At 48.3% G+C, this 22,984-nt stretch overlaps 1 long non-coding RNA gene across 1 annotated transcript; it reads right to left on the bottom strand.

The window, feature by feature from the left end:
• Positions 1 to 797: 797 nt before the first annotated feature.
• Positions 798 to 11,564, bottom strand: LOC122697689. The gene is made up of 3 exons (XR_006342150.1): positions 11,499 to 11,564; positions 4,929 to 5,032; positions 798 to 891 (listed from the first exon to the last, which is right to left on the bottom strand). It is a non-coding gene; the product is annotated as an uncharacterized LOC122697689 (long non-coding RNA).
• Between the last annotated feature and the right edge of the window lie 11,420 nt (positions 11,565 to 22,984).

The following is a 22,984-nucleotide window of genomic DNA, read 5'->3' as shown; positions in this document are numbered from 1 at the left end:
AATCCTCAGGCTCGTTCATTCATTTTCACTCTTGTATGGTATCTCAATGTATAATTACACCTTATTTTTAAAGATATTCTCCTGCTGCTGCTTTTATTGGTGGGTTTTTATCTCCTGTCCAAACAGGGCCACCATGAACATTTTGTCCACGTGTCCTGGGGCACATGTTACCTGCAGGAGGGTCATAGGAGTGCACATCCTCCACATGCCTTTACACACTCGGCGCCTTTCTCTATAAGCCTGGACCCTCTTCCTCACTGTCCTTCTCTTCTCTGCCAAACTTGAGACCCACTCATACCACATCTTCTTGGAGAACCTTTCTCCCCAAGTCTCTACACTAGAACTTTGTCTGCGCTGCCACTGAAATACTGCTCTGGGCTGGTCTCAGCCCATCAAGAATCAGTATTGTGGTTGGACAGGTCCTTCTGGGTCTTACTATGCTTGCAAGATGCCCTTCAGCGATAACCATCAGGAAGCTTTGAAAAAATAAGGATTTGTTACTTACAGGACCTGGAAATTGCATCACACACTTGGGGCCGCCACACAGTGAGGTCATGGGAGGGGCAGGGGGTGGAGAACACACATGGGGCCTGAGGTTTGGCTTCTTTTGGGGTTGAGGGTGGGGGCCTAGGGTTTCACAGGCGCACTATGGGTGAATTTAAAGCTTAAGAGCAGGAATCTAAAGCACAGGAAGAGGAAAACAAGCGGCCCAAATGGTCAGTTATCAAAATCAACCAAGATCTTGAAAACACACAAGTGTCTCAGAGCAGGCAGGAGGCCAGGCTCTTTAGGTAGTTGTGAGGCTGGCTGTTTACTTGAGATCACCATCTTTGAAGTGGATGCCTCTTTGAAGAGGATGTCTCAACAATCAAAGCTTGAGTCAGGCACTTGCTTTACAAAAAAAGAAAAAAAAAAAAAAACGGTTAGGGTTTACACTGCAAATACTTCTCACTCGGAGCATTAGTGACAGTGATGCCTCTCTCAAGCACCTCTGCTGGACTATGGTAAACCCTGCTCCCCTCTGTGATACACGCTGGGCAGCACCTGAGCCCTCCTGGGCCCGTCTGCCTGGGAGGCTGCCTTCTGGTTCTGCCAGCTGAGTTACACACTTACCAGGGGTTGGTTGTGTTTGCTTCCAAGCCCACTTAGGCTGATTCTACTTGTTCAGTCGCTATAGGAGTTAATCAAGTGTGACACGAACCAATGAAATACACGTGTGAGGGGAGGGAGCGCGGTTTGTTGAAAGCTTCAGAAAGACATACCAAGAAGCTGATGCATGGAGTTTGAATGAGCTGACTTTAATGAAATGCTGTTTCTAGTCATATCTGTGTTCCCCCACCACAAGAGTGAACTTAAAGGCAGAGACTTATCTTTCCGCCTTGAGTTTCAGCCCAAGGCCCATGACAGAGTAGGAGTAGATAAATGTAGGTTGATCAAAAAAAAAAAAGTAGGTTGATCAAAAAATAAATGAAGAAATAAATGTTGATTTTTTTAAAAGGGAAAACAAGACTCCTTACATGTGAGTCATGAAAACAAACTGCTGGGAAATTAGGTGTGGGTGAAACAACTATAGATTAGAAAAAGACTGATAAAAGTCTGGAAGAATTCTGCACTTGGATTGCTTTAACAAGGGTTCTTAAATTCTTGCTGCAATTGAAAGAGAAAGAAACTGGCAAAGTCATAGTCTCCACGTGATGGATGTTGTTTATGTGTGAAAGACAAGGTAGAAATTCAGCCAACAGTCCCACACTCTGAGAAAAGGTCTTGGCTTCCCTACTGAATAAGAGGAGAGTTAGTACAATCATATGTTTTAAGATTAAAAAGGAAGTGTGTTGGTTGGTTTTAGCAGGAAAAAAATGGCATGCTTAAATGAGATTCTTTGAAGAGAGTTTAATAAAAGGACTGTTTATAAAACTGTGAGCAGAAATTAGGGAAACCACAAAGGAGAGAGCCACAGGTTAGGGGAACCCAGGATTCCTCTGGATAGCAGCTGTGTTTGGGGTTAAGAAAAGGGAGCTGGGGAATAATATTGTTGACAGAAAAAAATGCACAGTGTGAGTTGCCAGTTAAGTTTGATTTGGGGCAAAATGAGGACTGCAGCCTGGAGGGGAGAACCTCAGATAGCTCTGAGAAGCTGCTCTGAAGAGGCAGGGGGATGATTGGTGTCTATGTGATTTTGGTGAAGGGGGAAGACATGCAATTAACCACATTATTTTTTGCAGGAAATCTCTGCTAGTCATAAGGAGCAGTTGTCACCATGAAGGATTTTAGTGTTTTCTAGATATGAGGAGATCCAGGAATTGGGCTCATAAAATCAGCCCCTAGCATCTAACAATCTGAAGACTTGTTCCCCTACCACCCCAAACACACAATGCCTCATTTCTTTTGTCTTCTCTGAACTCCTTTCAGGGTGTTGCCATGAACTCCTTATTGCAAAATTCAGACTTAAATTCAAGAAAGTAGGGAAAACCCCTAGGCCATTCAGGTATGACCTAAATCAAATCCCTTATGATTACATAGTGGAAATGACAAATAGATTCAAGGGATTAGATCTGATACAGTGCCTGAAGAACTATGGACAGAAAATCATAAGATTGTACAGGAGGCGGTGATCAAAACCATCCCCAAGGGAAAAAAGAATGCAAAAAGGCAAAAAGGTTGTCTGAGGAAGCCTTACAAATAGCTGAGAAAAGAAAAGAATCAAAAGCAAAGGGGAAAAGGAAAGATATTCCCATCTGAATGCAGGGTTTCAAAGAATAGCAAGGAGAGATAAGAAAACCTTCCTCAGTGATCAGTGCAAAGAAATAGAGGAAAACAATAGAATGGAAAGACTAGAGATCGATTCAAGAAAATTAGAGATACCAAGGGAACATTTCATGCAAAGATGTGCTCAATAAAGGACAGAAATGGTATGGACCTAACAGAAGAAGAAGATATAAAGAAGTGGCAAGAATACACAGAAGAACTATACAAAAAAGATCTTCATGACCCAGACAACCATGATGGTGTGATCATTCACCTAGAGCCAGACATCCTGGAGTGCAAAGTCAAGTGGCCTTAGGAAGCATCATTATGAATAAAGCTAGTGGAGGTGATGGAATTCCAGCTGAGCTATTTCAAATCCTGAAAGATGATGCTGTGAAAGTGCTGCACTCACTATGCCAGCAAATTTGGAAAACTCAGCAGTGGCCACAGAACTGGAAAAGGTCAGTTTTCATTGCAATCCCAAAGAAGGGCAATGACAAAGAATGTTCAAACTACTGCACAATTGCACTCATCTTACACACTAGCAAAGTAATACTCAAAATTCTCCAAGCTAGGCTTCAACAGTACATGAAGTGAGAACTTTCAGATGTTCAAGCTGGATTTAGAAAAGGCAGAGGAACCAGAGATCAAACTGCCAACATCCACTGAATCATAGAAAAAGCAAGAGAATTTCAGAAAAACATCTACTTCTGCTTCATTGACTATGACAAAGCCTTTGACTGTGTGGATCACAACAACCTGGAAAATTCCTAAAGAGATAGGAATACCAGATCACCTTACCTGCCTCCTGTGAAACCTGTTTGCAGGTCAAGAAGCGACAGTTAGAACCGGACATGGAGCAACAAACTGGTTCCAAATTGGGAAAGGAGTATGTCAAGGCTGTATATTGTCACCCTGCTTATTTAACTTATATCTACATCCTGCAAAATGCTGGTCTGGATATAGCACAAACTGGAATCAAAATTGCTGAGAGAAATATCAGTAATTTCAGATATGCAGATGACACCACATCACCAGAAAGTGATGAGGAACTAGAGTCTCTTGATGAAAGTGAAAGAGGAGAGTGAAAAAGGTGCTTAAAACTCAACATTCAGAAAACTAAGATCATGGTATCAGGTCCCATCACTTCATGGCAAATAGATGGGGAAACAATGGAAACAGTGAGAGACTTTATTTTCTTGGGCTCCAAAATCACTGCAGATGGTGACTGCAGCCATGAAATTAAAAGACGCTTGCTCCTTGGAAGAAAAGCTATGACCAACCTAGACAGCATATTAAAAAACAAAGACACTACTTTGTCAACAAAGTTCTATATAGTCAAACCTTTGGTTTTTCCAGTAGTTGTGTATGAATGTGAGAGTTGTACCATAAAGAAAGCTGAGTTTGAAGAAATAATGCTTTTGAACTGTGGTGTTGGAGAAGACTCTTCAGAGTCCCTTAGACTGCAAGGAGATTAAACCAGTCAATTCTAAAGGAAATCAGTCCTGAATATTCATTGGAAGCACTGATGCTGAAGCTGAAACTTCAGTACTTTGGCCACCTGATGCAAAGAACTAAGTCATCAGAAAAGACCCTGATGGTGGGAAAGATTGAAGGCAGGAGGAGAAGGGGACGACAGAGGACGAGATGGTTGGATGGCATCACTTACTTAATGGACATGAGTTTGAGGAAGCTCCAGGAGTTGGTGAAGGACAGGGAAGCCTGGTGTGCAGTAGCCCTTGGGGTTGCAAAGAGTTGGGCACGACTGGGCGATTGAACAACAGCAATGCATGATTTAATCCTTGTAGAGATGGCAAGTGCCAATACCAAAGAGCAAGTGCCAATTTGTTGTTAACAATACCTGGTTTCTCACTCCTGTCTCCCTCCAGTTGCCTGCCAGTGTCTCCTATTGGCCAAACCCAGTAGGGAGAAAAAAAGGCAAAGGAACCCAGTGATATAGTTTATGCAGGTAAAACTCCTAGGGTGGGCAGCAAATGGAGAATGGAGAACAGTGGATTGGAGGTCAAATGGAAGACATCCAGCATAGTATAATTTTTTAAAATGTATTTCTCCCCTTTGACATTTTCAATTTGTTGGCACAGGATGGCTCCCAGTCTTGCCAGATTGGAGGGCTTCTACTTTAATTGTTTACATATTTATCGCCTATGCTAGACAGTAAATACCTTGAGGCAGGGATCCTGTTCTGGGTATCTTTGGATTTCCAGGCCTGGCCCAGGGCTTGACATGTAGAAGAGGCTCAGTTATTCATTAATGCATGCTGGTGACACTGTAAGAAAAATTATTTGTCAAAAAATCAGTAATCTGCATGCTTATTCATTCAACAAGTGTTTATTGATTGACTAACATATGCCAGGTACTGCCGTAAACAAAGACAACACAAGGCTACAGTCTAGAGGGGAAGGAAATCAACAAATTCTTTCACTCATTCAACAAACATTGATTGATCAACTATGCTAGGCACTGTTACACCATGAACAAGATAGGTCTCTGTCCTCACTGAACTTCTGTTTGAATGGGCATGTACTCTCCTTGGGCTTCCCTGATAGCTCAGTTGGTAAAAGAATCTGCCTGCAATTCACGAGACTCCAGTTGGATTCCTGGGTCAGGAAGATCCGCTGGAGAAGGGATAGGCTACCCACTCGAGTATTCTTGGGCTTCCCTGGTGGTTCAGCTAGTAAAGAATCTGCCTGCAATGTGGGAGACCTAGGTTCAATCCCTGGGTTGGGAAGATCCCCTGGAGAAGGGAAAGGCAACTCACTCCAGTATTCTGGCCTGGAAAATTCCATGGACTGTATAGTCCAGGGGGCTGCAAAGAGTCGGACATGTGCTGTCCGTAAGTAGCCATCATTAAACCTGGAGGGAAGTGAATGGACTCTGCTTTTTAAAAAGTTAATAAGGTCCATGGCTTCAGCTAGATGAAAGGCAAGCAGGATGCCGTTTTAGGTCATGGAAAGACAATCCCTGGGGCTGGAGGAAAGCCAAAGCTTGGGGAGAATGTCCTTACAGGGCAGGGGTGTCCTTGTTAAATACATCTGATCCCCTGGTATTAGATGGTTTGGATAAATTCCAAGTAAGAAGATCTGAGCTCTTCACACTTCTCCCATAGCAGGGCTTTACATGGAAGGTCTTCAGTTAATTTCTGTGGAATTAAGTAGACTCTTACCAGCCTTTTACCAAGATGTAGCCTCCGCAGAAGCCGGGCTTGGGAGAGGAAGGGCTAGCTGGCAGCCTGGGGGAGCCGTGGCAGGGGAAGGGGGATAGCATTGCCTTGTTTAGATGCTTGGGATTATTTTAGAGCCATGTGTCACTTGGCTCTGTGTGCTGGAGCCGGTCTTTTCTGGGAAGCTAGAGGGGATCAAACGTAGCTCATCATATTAACACTCCCCAACGCCTACCCTTCTGAGCTTTGGGAGTCTAAATTCCTCTGTTGGGTAAATACCAAATTTCCGGGGAAATGGTATTTCTCAGGGGATGGAGAGCTGGACTCTCATGTCACATGCCTCCCATCTTAGTGTGAGGCTCTTGGAATCAGCTGAGTGCAAGAAGCTTACAGGGTCCCTTTCAGTGTGGCCACTGTCCCTTTGAGAACATTTCTCCCTCCCAGGACTTTGGCCGCTGTGGATAGGTTGCTCCCGCTAACTAGGCATCCTTGGCCATCAAAGGAGCAGCTGAGAATCAGTAGGACTGGCCTTCAGCGCGGGTCTTTGGAGACAGCTGCTTACCTAGTGTGTCTTTGCAGGCTCCAGGGGAGGGATTTTCTCCCCTACGCACGTCCCAAAATACCTCCTCTATCAGGCTTTTGATGTCTGGGATTGCTTTCCTGTGGACAAAGCCTTCCATTCCACAACGAAGGCCCTCGAAATAGAAGTGAACGCACTTGTGTTTGGCATTGCCCACAACAGGCTGTTCTTGGCCACGCGGTCCGGCTCATGCTGTTCCCTCTGCCAGGAACATCCTCCCTGCGCCCTCATTTTCCTTGCCCTGATCTTTTAAGAGGCGGTTCAAACGTTTCTTGCCCTAGGGGATGTTGTAATTGGTTTCTCCAGACGACAAGAAACAGACTTACTCAGACTTGTTCAAACACAGGCTGGTGGGGGTTGGGTGTGGCAAGGATAAAAGCAGAAGTGATAAGGAGGATTGGACTCCTGGACCTCCAGGAGGAGGAGACCTAACTTCTACAGTTTGTCTGCTCCACAAGTCTGGGTGTTAAGTGCTTGAGTGTAGGGACTATACTTTATCTTTGTTGGAAACCTCAGACCTAGAATGGGGCCCAGTACCTAGGATGTACCCAATAGTTTTTTTTTTTTTTTTGGATGGGGAGGGTAGGTGGTTTTTTTTTTTTTTTTTTTTTATGTGGACCATTTTTAAAGTCTTTGTTGAATTTGTTAGAACATCGCTTCTGTTTTATGTTTTGGTTTTTTTGGCTGCAAGGCATGTGGGGTCTTAGCTCTCCAGCCAGGGATGGAACCCACAGCCCCTGCATTGGAAGAGTGGAATCTTAGCCACTAGATCATCAGGGAAGTCCCCCAATAGTTGTTTTTGAATAAATGAATGAACAAATAAATGAATCCTAAGCGGGGGCTTCCCAGGTGGCTCAGTGGGTAAAGAATCCGCCTGCAATGCAGGAGACACCGGTTTGACCCCTGGGTTAGGAAGATCCCCTGAAGGAGGGCATGGCAACCCACTCTGGTATTCTTGCCTGGAGAATCCCGTGGACAGAGGAGCCTGGAGGGCTATAGCCCATGGGGTTGCAGAATTGAACACGACTAAAGTGACTGAGCACGTATGGGCAGAAGATGTCGGCTTTGTTTTCAAGGTACTTATAGTCTAATTGGGGAACTAATCAATGAAATGAAATAACACTAAGAAACAGTGCAAAACAATGGTTAAGACACGACCCAAAGCTTGCAAGATGAATACAACAGAGATGCCTTAGTGGCAAGGAGATTTAGTAAGCAAGTAGCCCTGAGAAAGGCTTTAATTCACACTAGCATGTCTCTGACTCGTGCTAGACTTCCTCTGAGTGCAGACTTTTTGATGGAGAACATTAGAATGAACATTGAACTAGTGTACAATTTCATACTGGGCTCCACAAAGGATGGCCGGGGTCGGTGCTCGGAAAGGCAGGAGGTGCACAGACACGAATCTCAGGCAGAGGTGAATCTCAGGCGACCTTGAAAGTTGGCCGAGGGCTGGCTTGCCACATTGGGGTGCATTAGATGATACCATCTGGACTCCCTTGCGGCCCACGAGCAGCACTGGTGGTGGATGAGCGGTCCCCGTTGGTCTAACTGGATTGGTGGAGCCAACAGAGAGACCAGGACTGTGCCCGTGTGTGCTGAGTTACTGCCAGCCTCTCAGTTTTGTTCAGTTGCTCAGTCGCGTCCGACTCTTTGTGACCCCATGGACTGCATGCAGCATGTCAGGCTTGCCAGTTGCTGGTAGTGAATAAGGGAAGTCCCCTGGGTGGCCTTCAGGACTCCACAGTGAACCAAGAGAGTTACCCTGATGCTTCCTGGTTTCACAGACTTAAATCAAAGGCCAAGAAGAAAGAGATCTTTGCAGTTCTCTGTTTCGGAGACTGGCGCTTGGGGTGAGTCCAGTACCATTCCCTCTGCTGTTTGGATGGGCTTCTCTCAAACTTCTCACCAAATGTGTTGCACTTGGACAGGCTCTGCCAAGTTGCCAAGGATAAGCAAGGAACAGTTGTGGGAGATTCCTAGGGTCTTTCTCCCATTGTTTACTGTCTGTCCCACGTATGTGGACCTTCATCTTTTGTTTTTTAAAAAATATTTATTTGTTTATCTGGCTGTTCTGAGTCTTAGTTTCAGCATTCAGGATCTAGTGTCCTGACCAGGGATTGAACCTAGGCCCCCCTGCATTAGGAGCACAGAGTCTTAGCCACTGGACCACCAGGAAAGTCCCATAGACTGTCATCTATTCTTGTCCTTGAAATGGAGTAAGTAGCAACCTAACTGAACCCACTAAGCCCAAACCCCTCAGAGAGAAAAAACAGCCTCAGAAAAATTAATCTTTCTCCATATTCGTGCAGTACCTCGTGTTTACCTGTTTTCCCACATAAACTCACACTCCTTTTGTGTGTGTGTGCATTTCACTGATTAGTCAGTCCCTCATGGAGGGCTTATCAGGCCTGGGCAGTGTTCTGGGCATGAGAGAGTATGGGTTGGGCTACAGGTAAAAGAATGCTCACCTGATAGTGGCTTAAACTATGCAGACATTCATTATCTCATGAAATAAGAAAAAGTGCAAGGGTCTTCTGGGGTCTCCAGAAACTGGGGTCTCCAGAAGCTGTCAGCTTATCAGCACAGCAGTGTCACCAAGGACCCAGGCTCTTGCCACCCTCCTGCTCTGCTATTCTTGATGAGTCAGTGATATCACCCATCTGATGGCAATGGTTTTCCAGCCCCCTGACAATAGTCTGATGTCCAGAGACAGAAGTAAGGCAGGTCAAGGGCCTTCACTTCTCTGTCTCTCTTTTTTGGATGTTAAGAGCAGGTTTATTCATAATTGCTAAAAACTTGGAAGCAAAAATTGATCTTCAGTAAATAAAAGGATAAGCAAGCTGTAGTACATTTGGACAACAGAATATCACTCAGTGAGTATAAGCATGAAGATGCAGGGGAAAAAGGGGTGGTGCATTCAGTTTTGGCCATATTGGGCCTGGGGGCAGTGGGAGATGTTAGCAGATGATAACATCTGCTAACATCGTCAGTGCACAAAGTTTGAAGCTCAAGAAAGAGACCCGGGCCAAAGATAGCAGATTCAGGAGTGATCAACACAGAGGAAGCAGAGAAATACTTGAGGGAGACAAAATCATCTCAGGAAAACAGACACGGGAGCCGGGGACAGAGCTGCAGCCCTGAGCATCCGTGGACTGCCGTTTTCTGCTTCATTTGGGCGCTTTGTTGGGCTGAGTGAGGGTTCAAGGATTGTCACCAGGCAGGGATTTTCCTTGATGATCACACTTGCAGAGACAGTTTAACACGTACCCTGATGTGTGGATTTCTACATGCCCCCCAGGTTACTCAAATTTGCAAGACCTGATGTAGAGTAACAAGAGAAGTGGGCTGAAGATGGAGACCTGTGGAGCCCCAACATTTAGGGACCAGTGGAGACAGAGAGAAGCTTGAGAGGGAGATTGAAAAGAACATGGGAGAGGGAGGAGGGGACACACAAGAACATCCCAGGACTCAGGAGAGGTCATGGAACTCAATTTGTGTTGAAGGCAAGTTACATATTTCTCTTCTGTCCCAGCAGAGTGCCCCTGCCACGTATAAGGTATAGACCTACTTCTCCACATTAAATTAAAAGTAAGAGTCAGGCATTCAGAGTGGAGAGGATAGGGAAGCACGTTATCTTCCTGTCCCTACCCCGTGGGTGGGATTAACATCACAGGTCTGTAACCATAGAGCTGGGGTTGTGGTCTGGCTAGCTGTGTGGCAATGGGCAGCTTACTCAGTGACTCTGGGCCTCAGCCTCTGTGAGACAGAGGCTCTAATGCCTAATCCAAGGATGCGTGGTGGGGTCAACAGCTTACCGTGTGCTCACGGGAAGCAAGTGCTCAGTAAGTGGTACCCAGTATGGACCCCCAGGATCTCATTCAGTACCCAGCACACGACTGGAGCTCAAATGTCATGTTTTGAATAAAAATGAGAACATAATTTTGCTGGTGGGAAAAAGACAAGCAAGCAAACTTAGAGCAGCATAGGGTTGCCAAGAGCTCAGGGAGTGAGTTAGGACTAGGATATAAAAGATAAACAGATCACATCCGCAGGGCAGCAGTTTTAGAAAGAAGCCAGCAAATGGACTTTCAGTAAAAGAGCAGGCTGGCTGCAAGAGGCATGGTCTTATGGAGAGACCCAGAATGGGTGAAGAAATCAGTAAGAACATGCTCCAAGTCTAGGTTCTTCTATATCTTTGCAATTTCCCGTTTTTCTGGAGTCTGCTTCCTTGAGCATCCTACTGCTTTTAGATGGTTGCCATGGTGGAAAGAACACAGCTGCTGGAGTCAGGGAATTTCAGGTTCCAATCTCAGTTCTATCCCTTTCCCACCTGTGCGATCTTATAAAAGTTACTTAACCTCTCTGGGCCTCAGTTGTCTCATCTGTAAAGCAAGGCTAACCCACTTCAGCTGGTGACTCTGTGGAGTGAATGAGATCAGGGTATGTAACGCATAGCACCCAGCACTTAATAGGTGAACAATTGCTATTTTTGACCCGTTTTCCCTCACGTCTTAAGTAAGGTGGATTCTACTGCTCTCAAGTAGAGGGGCATAAGCGTCCCAGGTGGCTCAGTGGTAAAGAATTTGTCTGCGGGGCAGGAGACACGGGTTTGATCTCTGGGTCAGGAAGATCCCCTGAAGGAGGGCATGGCAACCCACTCCAGTATTCTTGCCTGGAGAATCCCATGGATAGAGGAGCCTGGTGGGCTACAGTCCAGGGGGTCACAAAGAGTCGGACATGACTGAGCATGCATACACAGAGGGGCTTGAAAGTGTGTCTTGCCCAGTCAAGGGAGCCCACTGTAAGGAAAGGAGGGTGTGGAAGGAGCTTGTTTTCTGTCCCAGGGCTGAGAGAAGGAGGCCCAGGCTCTGGGGGAAGGAAAGGCATGAAGAACCTCCTGCCCTCTGCCTGCCACTACCCTCCACCCCCAGGTAGTGGTGACCACCGGCGACTAGTGGCCCCAGTGAGCCTGTGAAGCTGGCACCTTACCTCTCCATCTCAAAAGCAACGTCGTAACTCAGCCTCCGCCTCGACCTTCCTCCACGCCGCCTTACCCCAGGGACTGGGGCAGGGAGGAGCCCCGAGTCTCCAGGGTATCAGGGCTCCATAGTACCTCCTCTGCTGCCTCCTAGAGGGCATTTCCAGGATGGCCCCCTGGCCAAGCCCTCCTCCCAAGACACAAATGGCCTTGGCCCCTCTCACGCCCCCTTGGACCTGAGATCAGTCCTAGAGCCTGGGGGTCTGGAGGGAAATCTCTCAGGGGGCTCCTCCCTTCTCCTCCCCTCCAAATATACCTGTAGCTCACAATATAGAGCACTCAGCAGTTCTCAGAAGACTTTCCCCTGCCATAATGCAGGCAGGGAGGAGGGACGTGCAGGCAGAGAAGTGACCTGCGTAAGATGGCAGGGCTAATGGATGGTGGGACTGAGACCAGCACCTGGGAAGTCCCAGCCCAGAGCCATTCTGTGGTCTGAAGTACTGAAGGCCTATGTCCCATCCCTCTGGCTTGATGTTACGGGCTGGTTTGCTGGCCGTTCATGTGGATATGAACTTCCTCATCGTCCTTGGTGGCTGAGCTGGTAAAGAACCCACCTGCCAGGGCAGGAGACATGGGTTTCGATCCCTGGGTCAGGAAGATCCCCTGGAGAAGGGAATGGAGATCCACTCCCAGTATTCTTGCCTGGGAAATCCCATGGACAGAGGAGCCCAGGGGGCTAGTCCATGGGGTTGCAGAGAATCAGACATGACTGAGCACATGCAAGTACACAGGAGCCTTACTCAGGTTTTGGTGTTGCGGGCGGAATCGCTGTCCCTTCTCCCCTATCCTTCCTCCCCCACATTCACTGTTTCCTTGAGTCCCGAAAAAGTGTCTGAAGGTCCGAAGCCCACGCTCAGCCCCTTACTCCCCTGCACGCCTCTGTCTGATACTCAAGCTCCAGGAAATGAAACTGTTTCCCATCCATTTAATAGCATTGCCTGGAGCCCAGGAGCGCTGCACTTTCACGGGACTTATGGTTGTACCCTTGCACATGGACACCCTTCTCCCCTCTAACTGCATCTGCACAGCCCCAGCCCGGCTCCCGTGGCAGCCTGAGAGTGGGTCTGGTGCATCCATTACAGGGTAGGCAGAAGTCACCAGCTCTGATTGAAATTCTCAGGTAGAGCGAGTCTGGGTGGCATTTGAAGAGGAGAATTTAATTCGATAGTTTATATTCCACTTAAGTTGTCCTCTACCTGACTGCTGGTAAACAGTTGTAAACTGCCACAGCTGTCTGGCGGCAGAGAGGAAATACAGTCTGGGGAGTAAAATGGTGATGGCGGGGCACGATGCCAAGAAGACAGACCTTCCCTGGGGAATGGGGCGAGGTGGCCTGGTGTGTGCGTGGGGCCGGGCCCCGGGGGCAGGGGACCCCATTCATTTATTCCTTCCTGAGCCCCAGCTGTCAAGTGATGGGCTCAGAATCAATGATGTCCTGGCTGCCTCCTGCTCTGAACTTCACACTCTCAGAGGGAGCTCAGTCCCTCTTCATGGAGGGGACCAAGAATTTGTAATGGAAGGTTGGGGTTCAACTCAGTCTCGGCTCTTACTTCTTGCAAAACTATGGTTGGGCCAGTCAGTCGGCCCTCTCTGAATCTCTGAGGGTGAAGTGGCAGTCCTCACCAACTGTCTCCCTCCAGAGTGCGGTGAGGTCAGAGAGGATGTGGGGGATGGTGCCTTATGACCTGGAAGGTCTGGGAGGTGTCGCCCCTGTTACCAGCACAGAGGAGCCCACAGCCTGCTTCTCGGGTCCCTTATCACCCAAGGGATAAAGCTCTCACTGTCTGGGCAGGACCTCAATAAGCCAAGTGAGCTGTTAGCCTAGGATTTGAGAAATGCTTAGACTGTCCATAGCTGACCTCCGCAGCTAAGCTCGTTTCCAGAAGACAACTGTCAAAGTGTGTTAATAGGTTGCTTTGAAGGGGTAACAGCCCCCAACACCCAGGCTTCCTTCTCCTGGCCATTGGTCAGTACGCTCTCACTTGAGGAAGGAGAGAGTAGACCCTTGGTGGAAGTGGGACCTAGGATAGATCCAGTGTCATTGTGACAGTCCTTGGTTAATTCTTCTGTGACCCGGGCACCATGCTAGGTGAGGGACAGGGCAGCCCTCCTCTTGTCTCTTCATTCATCCCTCTGTCCATTTAGCAGGCACAGAAAAAGCATCAGCTATGTCAGAAGTGTGGACAGAGAAACAGTGATATGGTGGGCATTTGGGAGATTTATGTCTGGTTGAGGGGACACATACATGCCAAGGATCTGAACCTCCAAGTCAAGCTTAGAAGCTCCTCCTCACCCATAGGCAGGGCTGTCCGGCATTTCAGCAACCTTGCCATGATCCATACGCTGCTCACGCCTTTAAGACAACATATGCTTGTAAAAAAATAATAAATAACGTGATCTGTCTAATATAGCCATCTAGTTCAATGCCATATAATTATCTTCTGCTTATCACTGTCATGGGTATACTGTCTTTCTTCCATAATGGCAACCCATATGTTGACAAGGCCTCTGGTTACTCTCTAAAAGTGTCATGTTGGCTAAATATACAAAGAAAGGGGAGGAGAGGAGTACACAGACAACCTTGCTCACTCCCGTCCAGAGGATGTTCTGCAGTGTTTGACCTGAAAGAGTGACATGATCGGTCCAGCACTGCCCACGGGAGACTCCATAAAACCTCCAAGCCTTTGCCACAATGAGGGGATCGTGTCAGCTTCAGGGGCCAATTGGGACTGAGGAGGGGGAGAGGAGGGTATGGGATGGTCTGCCCTCCTCCCCCTCCCACCCACCCACTTCTTGCTGCCCTGGCTCTGGTCCCTTTGTGTCCCGAGGGTCCTGTTTCCTCTATTTGACTACTCTTGCCCACCCTGTGAACTTTGACCTGCTCCCTCCTTCGCCCACGCCCGCCCTGCTCCCAGCTCCCGGAAGCCCCCTGCGGCAGGTTGCTGGGCCTCCCACCTACCTGGTGAAAACCTGGGGGAAGCGAAAATGTCTGTGGTGGTGAGAAACCTCACATGATGGCACTAAAGCAATTCTCATCACTCTGTGATCTGGGACAGGCAGAGTCCAGATGGGGAGCAATCACGAAGGGAGATGATGAGAACTCAAGGCAGAATGTACAAAATATAAGGGCTTCCCTGGTGGTCCAGTGGTGAAGAATCTGCCTTCCAATGCAGGGGATGTGGGCTCAGTCCCTGGTTGGGGAAGTAAGATCCCACATGCCTCAGAGCAACTACTGAGCCCGCCAAATAAATAAATGTAAAACTTGAAAAAAGAATACATAAAATATAAAGTCTTTCAATGAAAGACTCTGAACACTTCTCGGCACCCTCCTGTCCTGCTCTGACCTCAGCAACCACGCTCACACACTGGGATCACTGAACCAGCCCCCAGGCCCGTCTCCCCGATCCCACCCTTGCACCCCATAACCTGTATAACTGCCCTCGGTCCCCGGCGTCCTCCCCTTCGCCTTTCTGCTCCACCTCCCTTCTGCTCCATCATCAGGCCCATCGCAGCCCTGCCCCAGGCTCCTGGCACTTTCTGCGGCACTTCATTCAGGCTCCCACTCAAATGTCACCTCCTCAGACTTTCTCTGAGTACTCCACTGGGAATCAGACCTGTCAACATCATGTCCTCAGTGTCGAGAAAAATCCTGGGCACATAATAGGTATTTAATGAACATTTTTTGAAAGAGTGGATATAGGAATGAGTGAACTGCAGGAGTCAGAAGGGAGTGCAGAAGCAGTGGGTAGGGAGAGGAGAACAGATTGCAGCAGGATAGGAGAACAGGGGCAGCGGGCATCTTTCTGACTGTCTTCTGGGCACTGAGCGGGCAGTTAGGGTCATAGAGGGGAGGTAGGACAGGCAGGAAGTGGGGTGCCCAGGGCAGGCTGGCCCACTCTCCTGGTCTCCCCAGGACCCTCTTAGCTGAGTTCCTTCTCGCTTCCCCACTTTCCCTTCATGCTTCTTTCCCTTCTGTCCCTCCAGACCCTCTGCAGAACTAATGAATAACGACAGGCCTGTAATTAGACCAACTTCAGCACCTTCATGGTCCCAGACAGTCAGCACCCTGAATAAAGATCCGGTTCAGTGGCCTCTCACTCCACACCCCTGCTCATGGCCTCGTTTAGTAAAGTGACTTGTTTTCCAGGATCCTGAAGAGTCAGAAAGGAACCAGTTGGCATGTGCTGGGGACAAAGCTGGGGAAGCATGGGGCACCTGTCAGCTGGCGGCAGCCTGTTGTGGAGAAAGACTGAAAGGGGAGCTGGCCCTGGGATCCTGGGGTCGTTACTTCACCTCTCAGCTTCCAATTTTCTCCTCCATCAACCTCCAAAGAGCTGGAAAGATCAGTGGCTTTTCACACTACATTTGGAACACCCTGGGGAATGCAAATGACATTTGGATTCTCTGTGGAACCAGAGAGGAGTGAAACCATGACCCTCACCTGGCCGAGAGCGCTCTTCACTGGGGTCTGTGGACACCTGCGGGGGTCATGAGCGGGGTGAAGGGCAGAGAGGGCCTAGCACCTCCCCTGCGTCAACCAAGCCGCCCCCACTTTGTCTGTTTCATGCTCTGTCTTGAATACTGATTAAGATTTCACTTGAAGAAAGGCTTCTCCACTAACCTTTGAGAAACCCCGAAGCAGATGGTCCCCAGATTCTCTTCCAGTTCTGATCCTTTTGGGCTTCATTTCCTTAAGAGCAGGCTCAGGTCCGCAAGCCTGTCTTGCTTCTCCCAATGAGCGGCGATCAATAGGTGCTGCAGATGCGTGCAGGGCTCTCAGGTGTCCCCAGGGACAAGGCTGGCCCAGGGCCTGCCCAGAGCAGGTGCCTGCTCATTGCCCACTGAGCCGCCTGGAGTGTTAGAGCCATAGAGAGGCTGGAGCCTGAAACAGTGGGAGGAGGGTGACAAGGCTGCTGGGAGCTTGGGGCCATTCTGCAGAGGGGCAAGAGGTTGGCTTGACTCCCCAACCCCTGAAGAAGGCACCTCTTGTGTCCTCTGGGAGAGGGTGACAGAAGCTATTAGCAAGAAGTCCTTGAGCGCCCCCCACCTCAGCATACCCTTTCCCCAGCTCAGGGAGAGACAACTCATGTGTCTGAGTGACAACTCATTCAAATGGGAATGAGTCCTTCATCTCATCTAGAGCCCCAGGAAGCTTTCACTGTCTCCTGGTCCCACTATTGGTGTTGCTGTTTAGTCGCCCAGTTGTGTTTGACACTTTGTGACCCCATGAATTGCAGCACGCCTGGCTTCTATGTCCTTCACTATCTCCTGGAGTTTGCTCAAACTCATGTCTGTTGAGTCGATGATGCCATCCAACCATCTCATCCTCTGTCGTCCCCTTCTCCTCCTGATTTCAATCTTTCCCAGCATCAGGGTCTTTTCCAATGAGCCGGCTTTGCATCAGGTGGCCAAAGTGCTGAAGCTTCAGCTTCAGCATCATTCCTTCCAATGACTATTCATGGTTGATTTTCTTTAGTATTGACTGGTTTGATCTCCTTAAAGCCTTTTCAAATCTCTGATGAGTCTACCCTGGCCTTGGCCTTGATGGGAGAAGGGCTGGAGTGCAAAGGCCAGCACCATAGCAGAGGCTGGAGGGGAGCAGGTGTTGCCAGAAACCGAGAGGGAGAGACAGGGATGGAGGGACCAGGGTAAACCCCACGGGGAAGAAAATCAAGCTCCACAGACAGAATAATGAGGAAAAGGAGCCCTCACTGAGGTGGTGAGAACTTCAGAGCCTCAAGTCCTGCCCTCCTGTGAGTGCTGGATTGTAAGTGGTGTGCCTGTTTGGCTGCAAGTTACAGAAGCTGAGTCAAACTGGCTTAGACAATGAGGACATGGATTTGTCTCCTATAAAGTGCAGAGAAAAGTGGACTTTAGGGTCACCCCGCTGTGAAGGTGCAAAGGCAAGATTTGAACCAGGGCTTGTAACAGGTCTGAGGGAGAAGCCCGGGAGCTCTCCTCAGCTTGAACTGAGCAGGACCCTAAGGGCCTTCCCAGGACAGGACTTCCTCCATATCCTCTACTTTAGCTCTTTTCTGAAGTACCCAGTATCTGATGCACATTTCCTGAGTTGTTTTGCAGATATGAAAACCCCCCACCAAATAGAAGATGTTAAGTACTTGATGACCACGAGCACATGGCCCCAGGCCTCCTGGAGCCTAAGGACAGATATTGTTCACCCCTGTGACACCACCCTGTTACCTTACCAGCAGCTAATCAGAGAACTGTGTACAAGCTGATCACCTGCAACTCGCCTTGCTCACCTGGCTTTTAAAAGTTCTTTGCTGAAGGGTTCCCTGATGGCTCAACTGGTAAAGAGTCTATCTGCCAATGCAGGGGACATGGGTCTGATCCTTGGTCCAGAAAGATCCCACATGCCTGGGAGCAGCTAAGCCTGTGTACCATGACTGCTGTGTCCATGTAGAGTGTTCAACGAGAGAAGCCCTAGCAACGAGAAACCACTTCAAGAAAGAAGTGGCTCTGCTTGCCTCTGCTTGCCACAACTAGAAAAAGTCCATGAACAATGAAGACTCGGCATGGCCAAAACAAAACGAAAATTAACTAATAAATAAAAATAAATAGAAACAAACACCAACCCGAAAAAGTGCTTTGCTGAAACCCTTGGGGAGTTCGGGGTTTTGAGTGCAAGAGTCACCATCTCCTTGTCTCATTCTGCAGTAAACCTTTCTCTGCTCCAGACTCCAGTACTTCTGTTTGGCCTCTGTACATCCGGCATATGGACTGAACTTGCTTTAACCTCTCCCGGCGAGCTCCTCCGTCTGGACCTGGTGGACCCAGTGCAGCATCTTAGCCCCTGGGGAGGTCAGGCTACCTCCAGGTTGTGGGGGGCTCCCTGGTGGCCTGGCCACTAGGCTACAAGGCTGGCCCAGAACAAGGGTGTCTTGGAGGGTGTTCGGGGGGAGGCAGCCTTCACAGAGGTCTGGGGTGTTTGCAGAGACCCAGTCCTGAAGGGAAGCCCTGTCTGGAACTGGGAAGTTAATCTTCACAGAAGGGCAATCAATTAATATCCATCACTTCCTTTAATCCTTAAACAACTCTTGGAATGAACAGAGGAGGAAACAGAGAGAAAGAACCACACAGGAATTTGTCCAAGATTATTCAACTGCCAAGTAGCAGGCCTGGGATTTGAACTCTGGTCAATATGGCAACAACATTCAGTTTTCCACTTGTCTGGCGGGTGAGGGGCTCAAGGGAGGACGCTGCTCGGAGGATGTGGGCCTCTTTGAGACTCACTCCAGATGCATTAGGCACCATGGCTGCACAATTGACTGCACTGCTGGCCAGCTGCCTGCCTCCCCACCCTGGACAGCACTGGTGTGGGTGGCAGGAGCTACGAGAACCACTATCTTTGTTTCCATAAAGGGGTTCGTGCATTCTGTGAGCTCCTCAGAGTAACAGAGTCCTGGATCCAAGGCGCATTTTCATTTCTCCTCACCCACCCTGATCCAGTTTCTGTTTAATTTTCATCCGAATGCATCCTTTCCCTTTCTCAGGCTGCTTACACAAGTGACGCCCCGTCTTCTGGGAGTTGTGGCATGCTGTCTTTGCTTGCTTGATTTCTCAACACCTTTCTCCTGCCTAAAGACTTGCCTGACAAGGATGTTTTAAAATTATATTACTGTGATTTCCCCTGCTCTTTTTTTCCTGCATAAAAGGAACTATAATGTCTTTATTTGTGTATTCCCCCCACCTCTCTCACCTCGTGGGCTGCTCCTTGTCAAGTTACAACTGTCTCACGCCCCCACAGGCTTAACTGGAACGGCGGGAGGTCGAGTCCCTGGGAAGGAGGAGAGTGGATCCCAAGAGCCCTCCGGTTCGACATGAGACCCGAGAAAATATTTCAATATAAACAGAAGCCACCTTGCTGCTGTAACAGGAATACCTACAGCACAAACATGCTCTCCAACACAGAGAAAATGTGCAGAAAACCCAACTTCTCAAGGGTAAATGATGCTTTCAGAAGAAAGCCGTTCACTGTTTACTGAATGCATTTTAAGGTTTTGCAGGGACATGATGCTTCTGCAGTTAGAATGCAAAAGAACAAATCCCCAGCAAGTTGCTGTCATAGGACTGTTTCGGATGTGGCCCAGAGCAGAGGGAGCCTAAACAGCTGTGAGTGTGTGGTGAGGGAGAAGGAGAGTCTGTGGTTATTTGTACCAAAGGTGCCCAAAGAACTCAGGATGTTAATGATTTTACTGTAGTAAAGAATGTATTGGGCTTCCCTGGTGACTCAGTGGTAAAGAATCCACCTGGGATGTGGAAGACACAGGAGACGTGGGTTCAATTCCTGAGTGGGGAATATCCCCCGGAGAAGGACATGGCAACTCACACTCCAGTATTCTTGCCTTGGGAATCCCAAGGATAGAGGAACCTGATGGGCTACAGTCCACAGGGTCGCAAAGAGTCAGACATGACTGAAGGGATTGAGCACACATGCACAAAGAATGTATTAGTTAGGGTAAGTGCTAGGCTGCTGTGACAAAGCCACCCTGTGAATTCAGCGTGTTTATTTTTCTCTTATGTGATCATCAGAGACATAGGTAGATGGTTCATAGTGGGTAGGCGGCACAGCTCTGTAAGGTCATCAAGGGTCCCAGACTCCTTTTGTAGAATATTGCCCTCATCCACACGGTCACTGCTGATTCATGGACACTCTATCCAGCTGAGAAAGGTGCATGAACATTTAAACATTTTAACAGCAAGACCCAGAAGTTGTGGCATCCTTTCTCTTTAAATCCCCTTGGCAAGAACTTGGCCCCATAGCTCCACTCAACCAGCTGCAAGGGAAATTGGGAAATATAAGTCAGTGGGAGGCCAGAGTTAAAACACTGGGGTCTTATTGCTAAAAGCAGGAGAGGAGAATGGATACCAGGGACTAAGTAGCAGTTTGGACCACCACCACCACCACCACAAAAAAATCATACAAATAATCAAGTTAGGGATTTCCCTGGTGGCTCAGCGGTAAAGTATCCTCCTGCAATGCAAGAGCTGCAGGAGATGTGGATTTCCCTGGATTGTGAAGATCCCCTGGAGGAAGGCATGGGAGCCCACTCCAGTATTCTTGCCTGGAGAATCCCAAGGACAGAGGAGTCTGGTGGGGTACAGTCCATGGGGTCGCAAAGAGCTGGACACGACTGAACAGAATTAGCATGCATGACCCAGGGAATCTCACACTTCAAGCTGATCTTTAAAAACAGCCACAACCCTCTCCCCCAAATACCACTTTACATGAACCATGTAAAGCAAACTGAGATGGCTTCAGAAAAAAAGAGGCAAATCATGTCCCGTCAAGCCAGTCACTAAAGTAGGCAGCTCCCCTGTTTTTCAGTGACCCGAGAGACCGAGATCTTATTTCTCCCCTCCGAGGAAGCAACAGGAACAATAAATAGCGCATCAAAGAATGCACGTGTTATTCTGTAAAGGCATAGAAATTCTACCTGGAGGCCTTGCTGACAAGGCTTCCCAATCTTTCCTGAGATTTAATACAGGAAATAAATTCAATTTCAGCACTTAGTGCCTGCCTCATGGTGGGTGCCCTGTAAATGGCTGTTGAATAAACACTTTAGAAAGCGGCCGTCTCTGTAATGTCTAGGGATAGCAGGGAGGAGGGAGGCTGTTTTTCACGAACCCGAATGGCTTTTCTTATCTTGTTTTCGCCGAGAGAATGGGAAGTAAGGCTTTGCTTGCTCTGGTCAGGCAGCCCCATCTCCATGGGTACCCCCAACCCCCAGTAGGAATCACTGCTATTGAAAGAAGAGATAGATGGGCTCCAGGCTAGGTTTTATAACTGGCCTCCTATTCCCACCTCCTGGGGTGAGAAGATGAGTTCCAGGCCGGACATTCATTGTCAGCTCCCTGTTTACGGTTCCTGAAGCTGGAGACACACGGGCTCCAGGACAATGTATTTATGACCGGACTCTTGTCTGTATTTTGAGATCTATGCCTCGATATAAAAGTCAGCCATGGGAATAGGGTAAATAACCGGACCCTGGGCATTTTTAGGGCAGGGACAGAGTGGGACTAAACCCTGTTAAGAGATCAGGAGGTCATATATGTCCCAACCTTGGGACAAGGGAGACATTTGACAGTCTCAGAAAGGCCCCTTGGGGGTCTAAAAGGAGGGGAACCTTTTGTGATAGCAATATGTGATGCTAAAGCCGTCCCATGGGCCTCTTTACTAGAATCCATCTTGGGCGCGCATGCATGTCTGGGAGTGTCCCAGGGCAGGTCAGGTGTGGAAAAAGAAACCAGATAATTAGCTAAAGGTAAACAAAGACCCAGAAGAACTGACCTATCTAAACAATTTAACCATCTTTTTATTGCAGTCTTCCTCACTAAGGCGGAACATCTACACCCTTTCTCTCCAGGGGTGCATTTCTGCCTTGCTTCTGTCTTAACCAAACAGCTTCTCTGCGTGTTCTCCCACTTGTTCTGTGTCTCTAAATAAACTTTGAGCTTGCCTTTACAGTTCTTACCTTCGTAAGAAATACATTTTTCACTGGGGGGCAAAGATCCAGGGAAAAACAGCTTCTAGCCTTTAGCCCTTACTGGTCTGGTGGCTGGGATTTCTGATTCTCCTCCAGGCTACCCAGGTTCAATTCCTGGTATTAGGAATACCAGGAATTAGGAATAAATCCACGGAATTAGGGTCTCACTTCAAGCCACCACTCACTGCTGCCTTGCCGAGATCATTGTGCTTACGTGGGGTGAGGGGACAGTACCTCTGCAAAGTCTTCTTTTATCTCTCCATCACTTTAGTAGTTGAAAGTTGAAAAAATCAGTATCAAGAACATAGCTGTGTGTTGCTAATTTTTTGACAAGGGTATAAAGTGCCTTGAGATCAATAGACACTCTTTAGGTCCTGCTGGACCGTGGTTCTGAGAAGGTGTTGGTTTGGGGCAAGGAAGAGGTCAACATTCAGAATTAGGCAGGAGAGCCAGACTTGAGAGGAGCCAGGAGATGCCCAAGAGATGGGGGAATGTCCCCACTGGAGGGGAGGGCTGGCCAAGGGCTCGGCACTCAGGGAAACAGAGCATAAGTGGTCTGCAGGTGCTCCCTGGGCATAACAGGGGCTACTTAGGTGTCCAGGAGACAGGTCTGTGTGAACACGGAGAATAATAACAAGGACAGTGACATTTGTGACGCACATAACTAAGCGCTATCCATGCAGTATGGTACTTAGGAGGTCAGTATGATTATCACTCCCATCTTACAGGGGAGGAAATGGACTCGGAGGGGTGGAAAAATATCCAAATTTACATACATACCTGGTGGCTGAGCTGGGACTTCACCCCAGGTCTGGTGGACTCTGCAGAGTGTGGAAGGACGGAGCAAGGAAACCATATATGGGAGAGCCAGCTCAGCTGACAGCCAGGAAAAGGGTTTCAGTGATGGAGGCATCCATCAGCTTCCTGAG

The sequence above is a fragment of the Cervus elaphus genome, chromosome 7 (assembly GCF_910594005.1).
Source record: "Cervus elaphus chromosome 7, mCerEla1.1, whole genome shotgun sequence".
NCBI lineage: Eukaryota > Metazoa > Chordata > Mammalia > Artiodactyla > Cervidae > Cervus > Cervus elaphus.
Note: the sequence above shows the minus strand (reverse complement) of the source record. Positions and strands in the feature narration are given on the sequence as shown.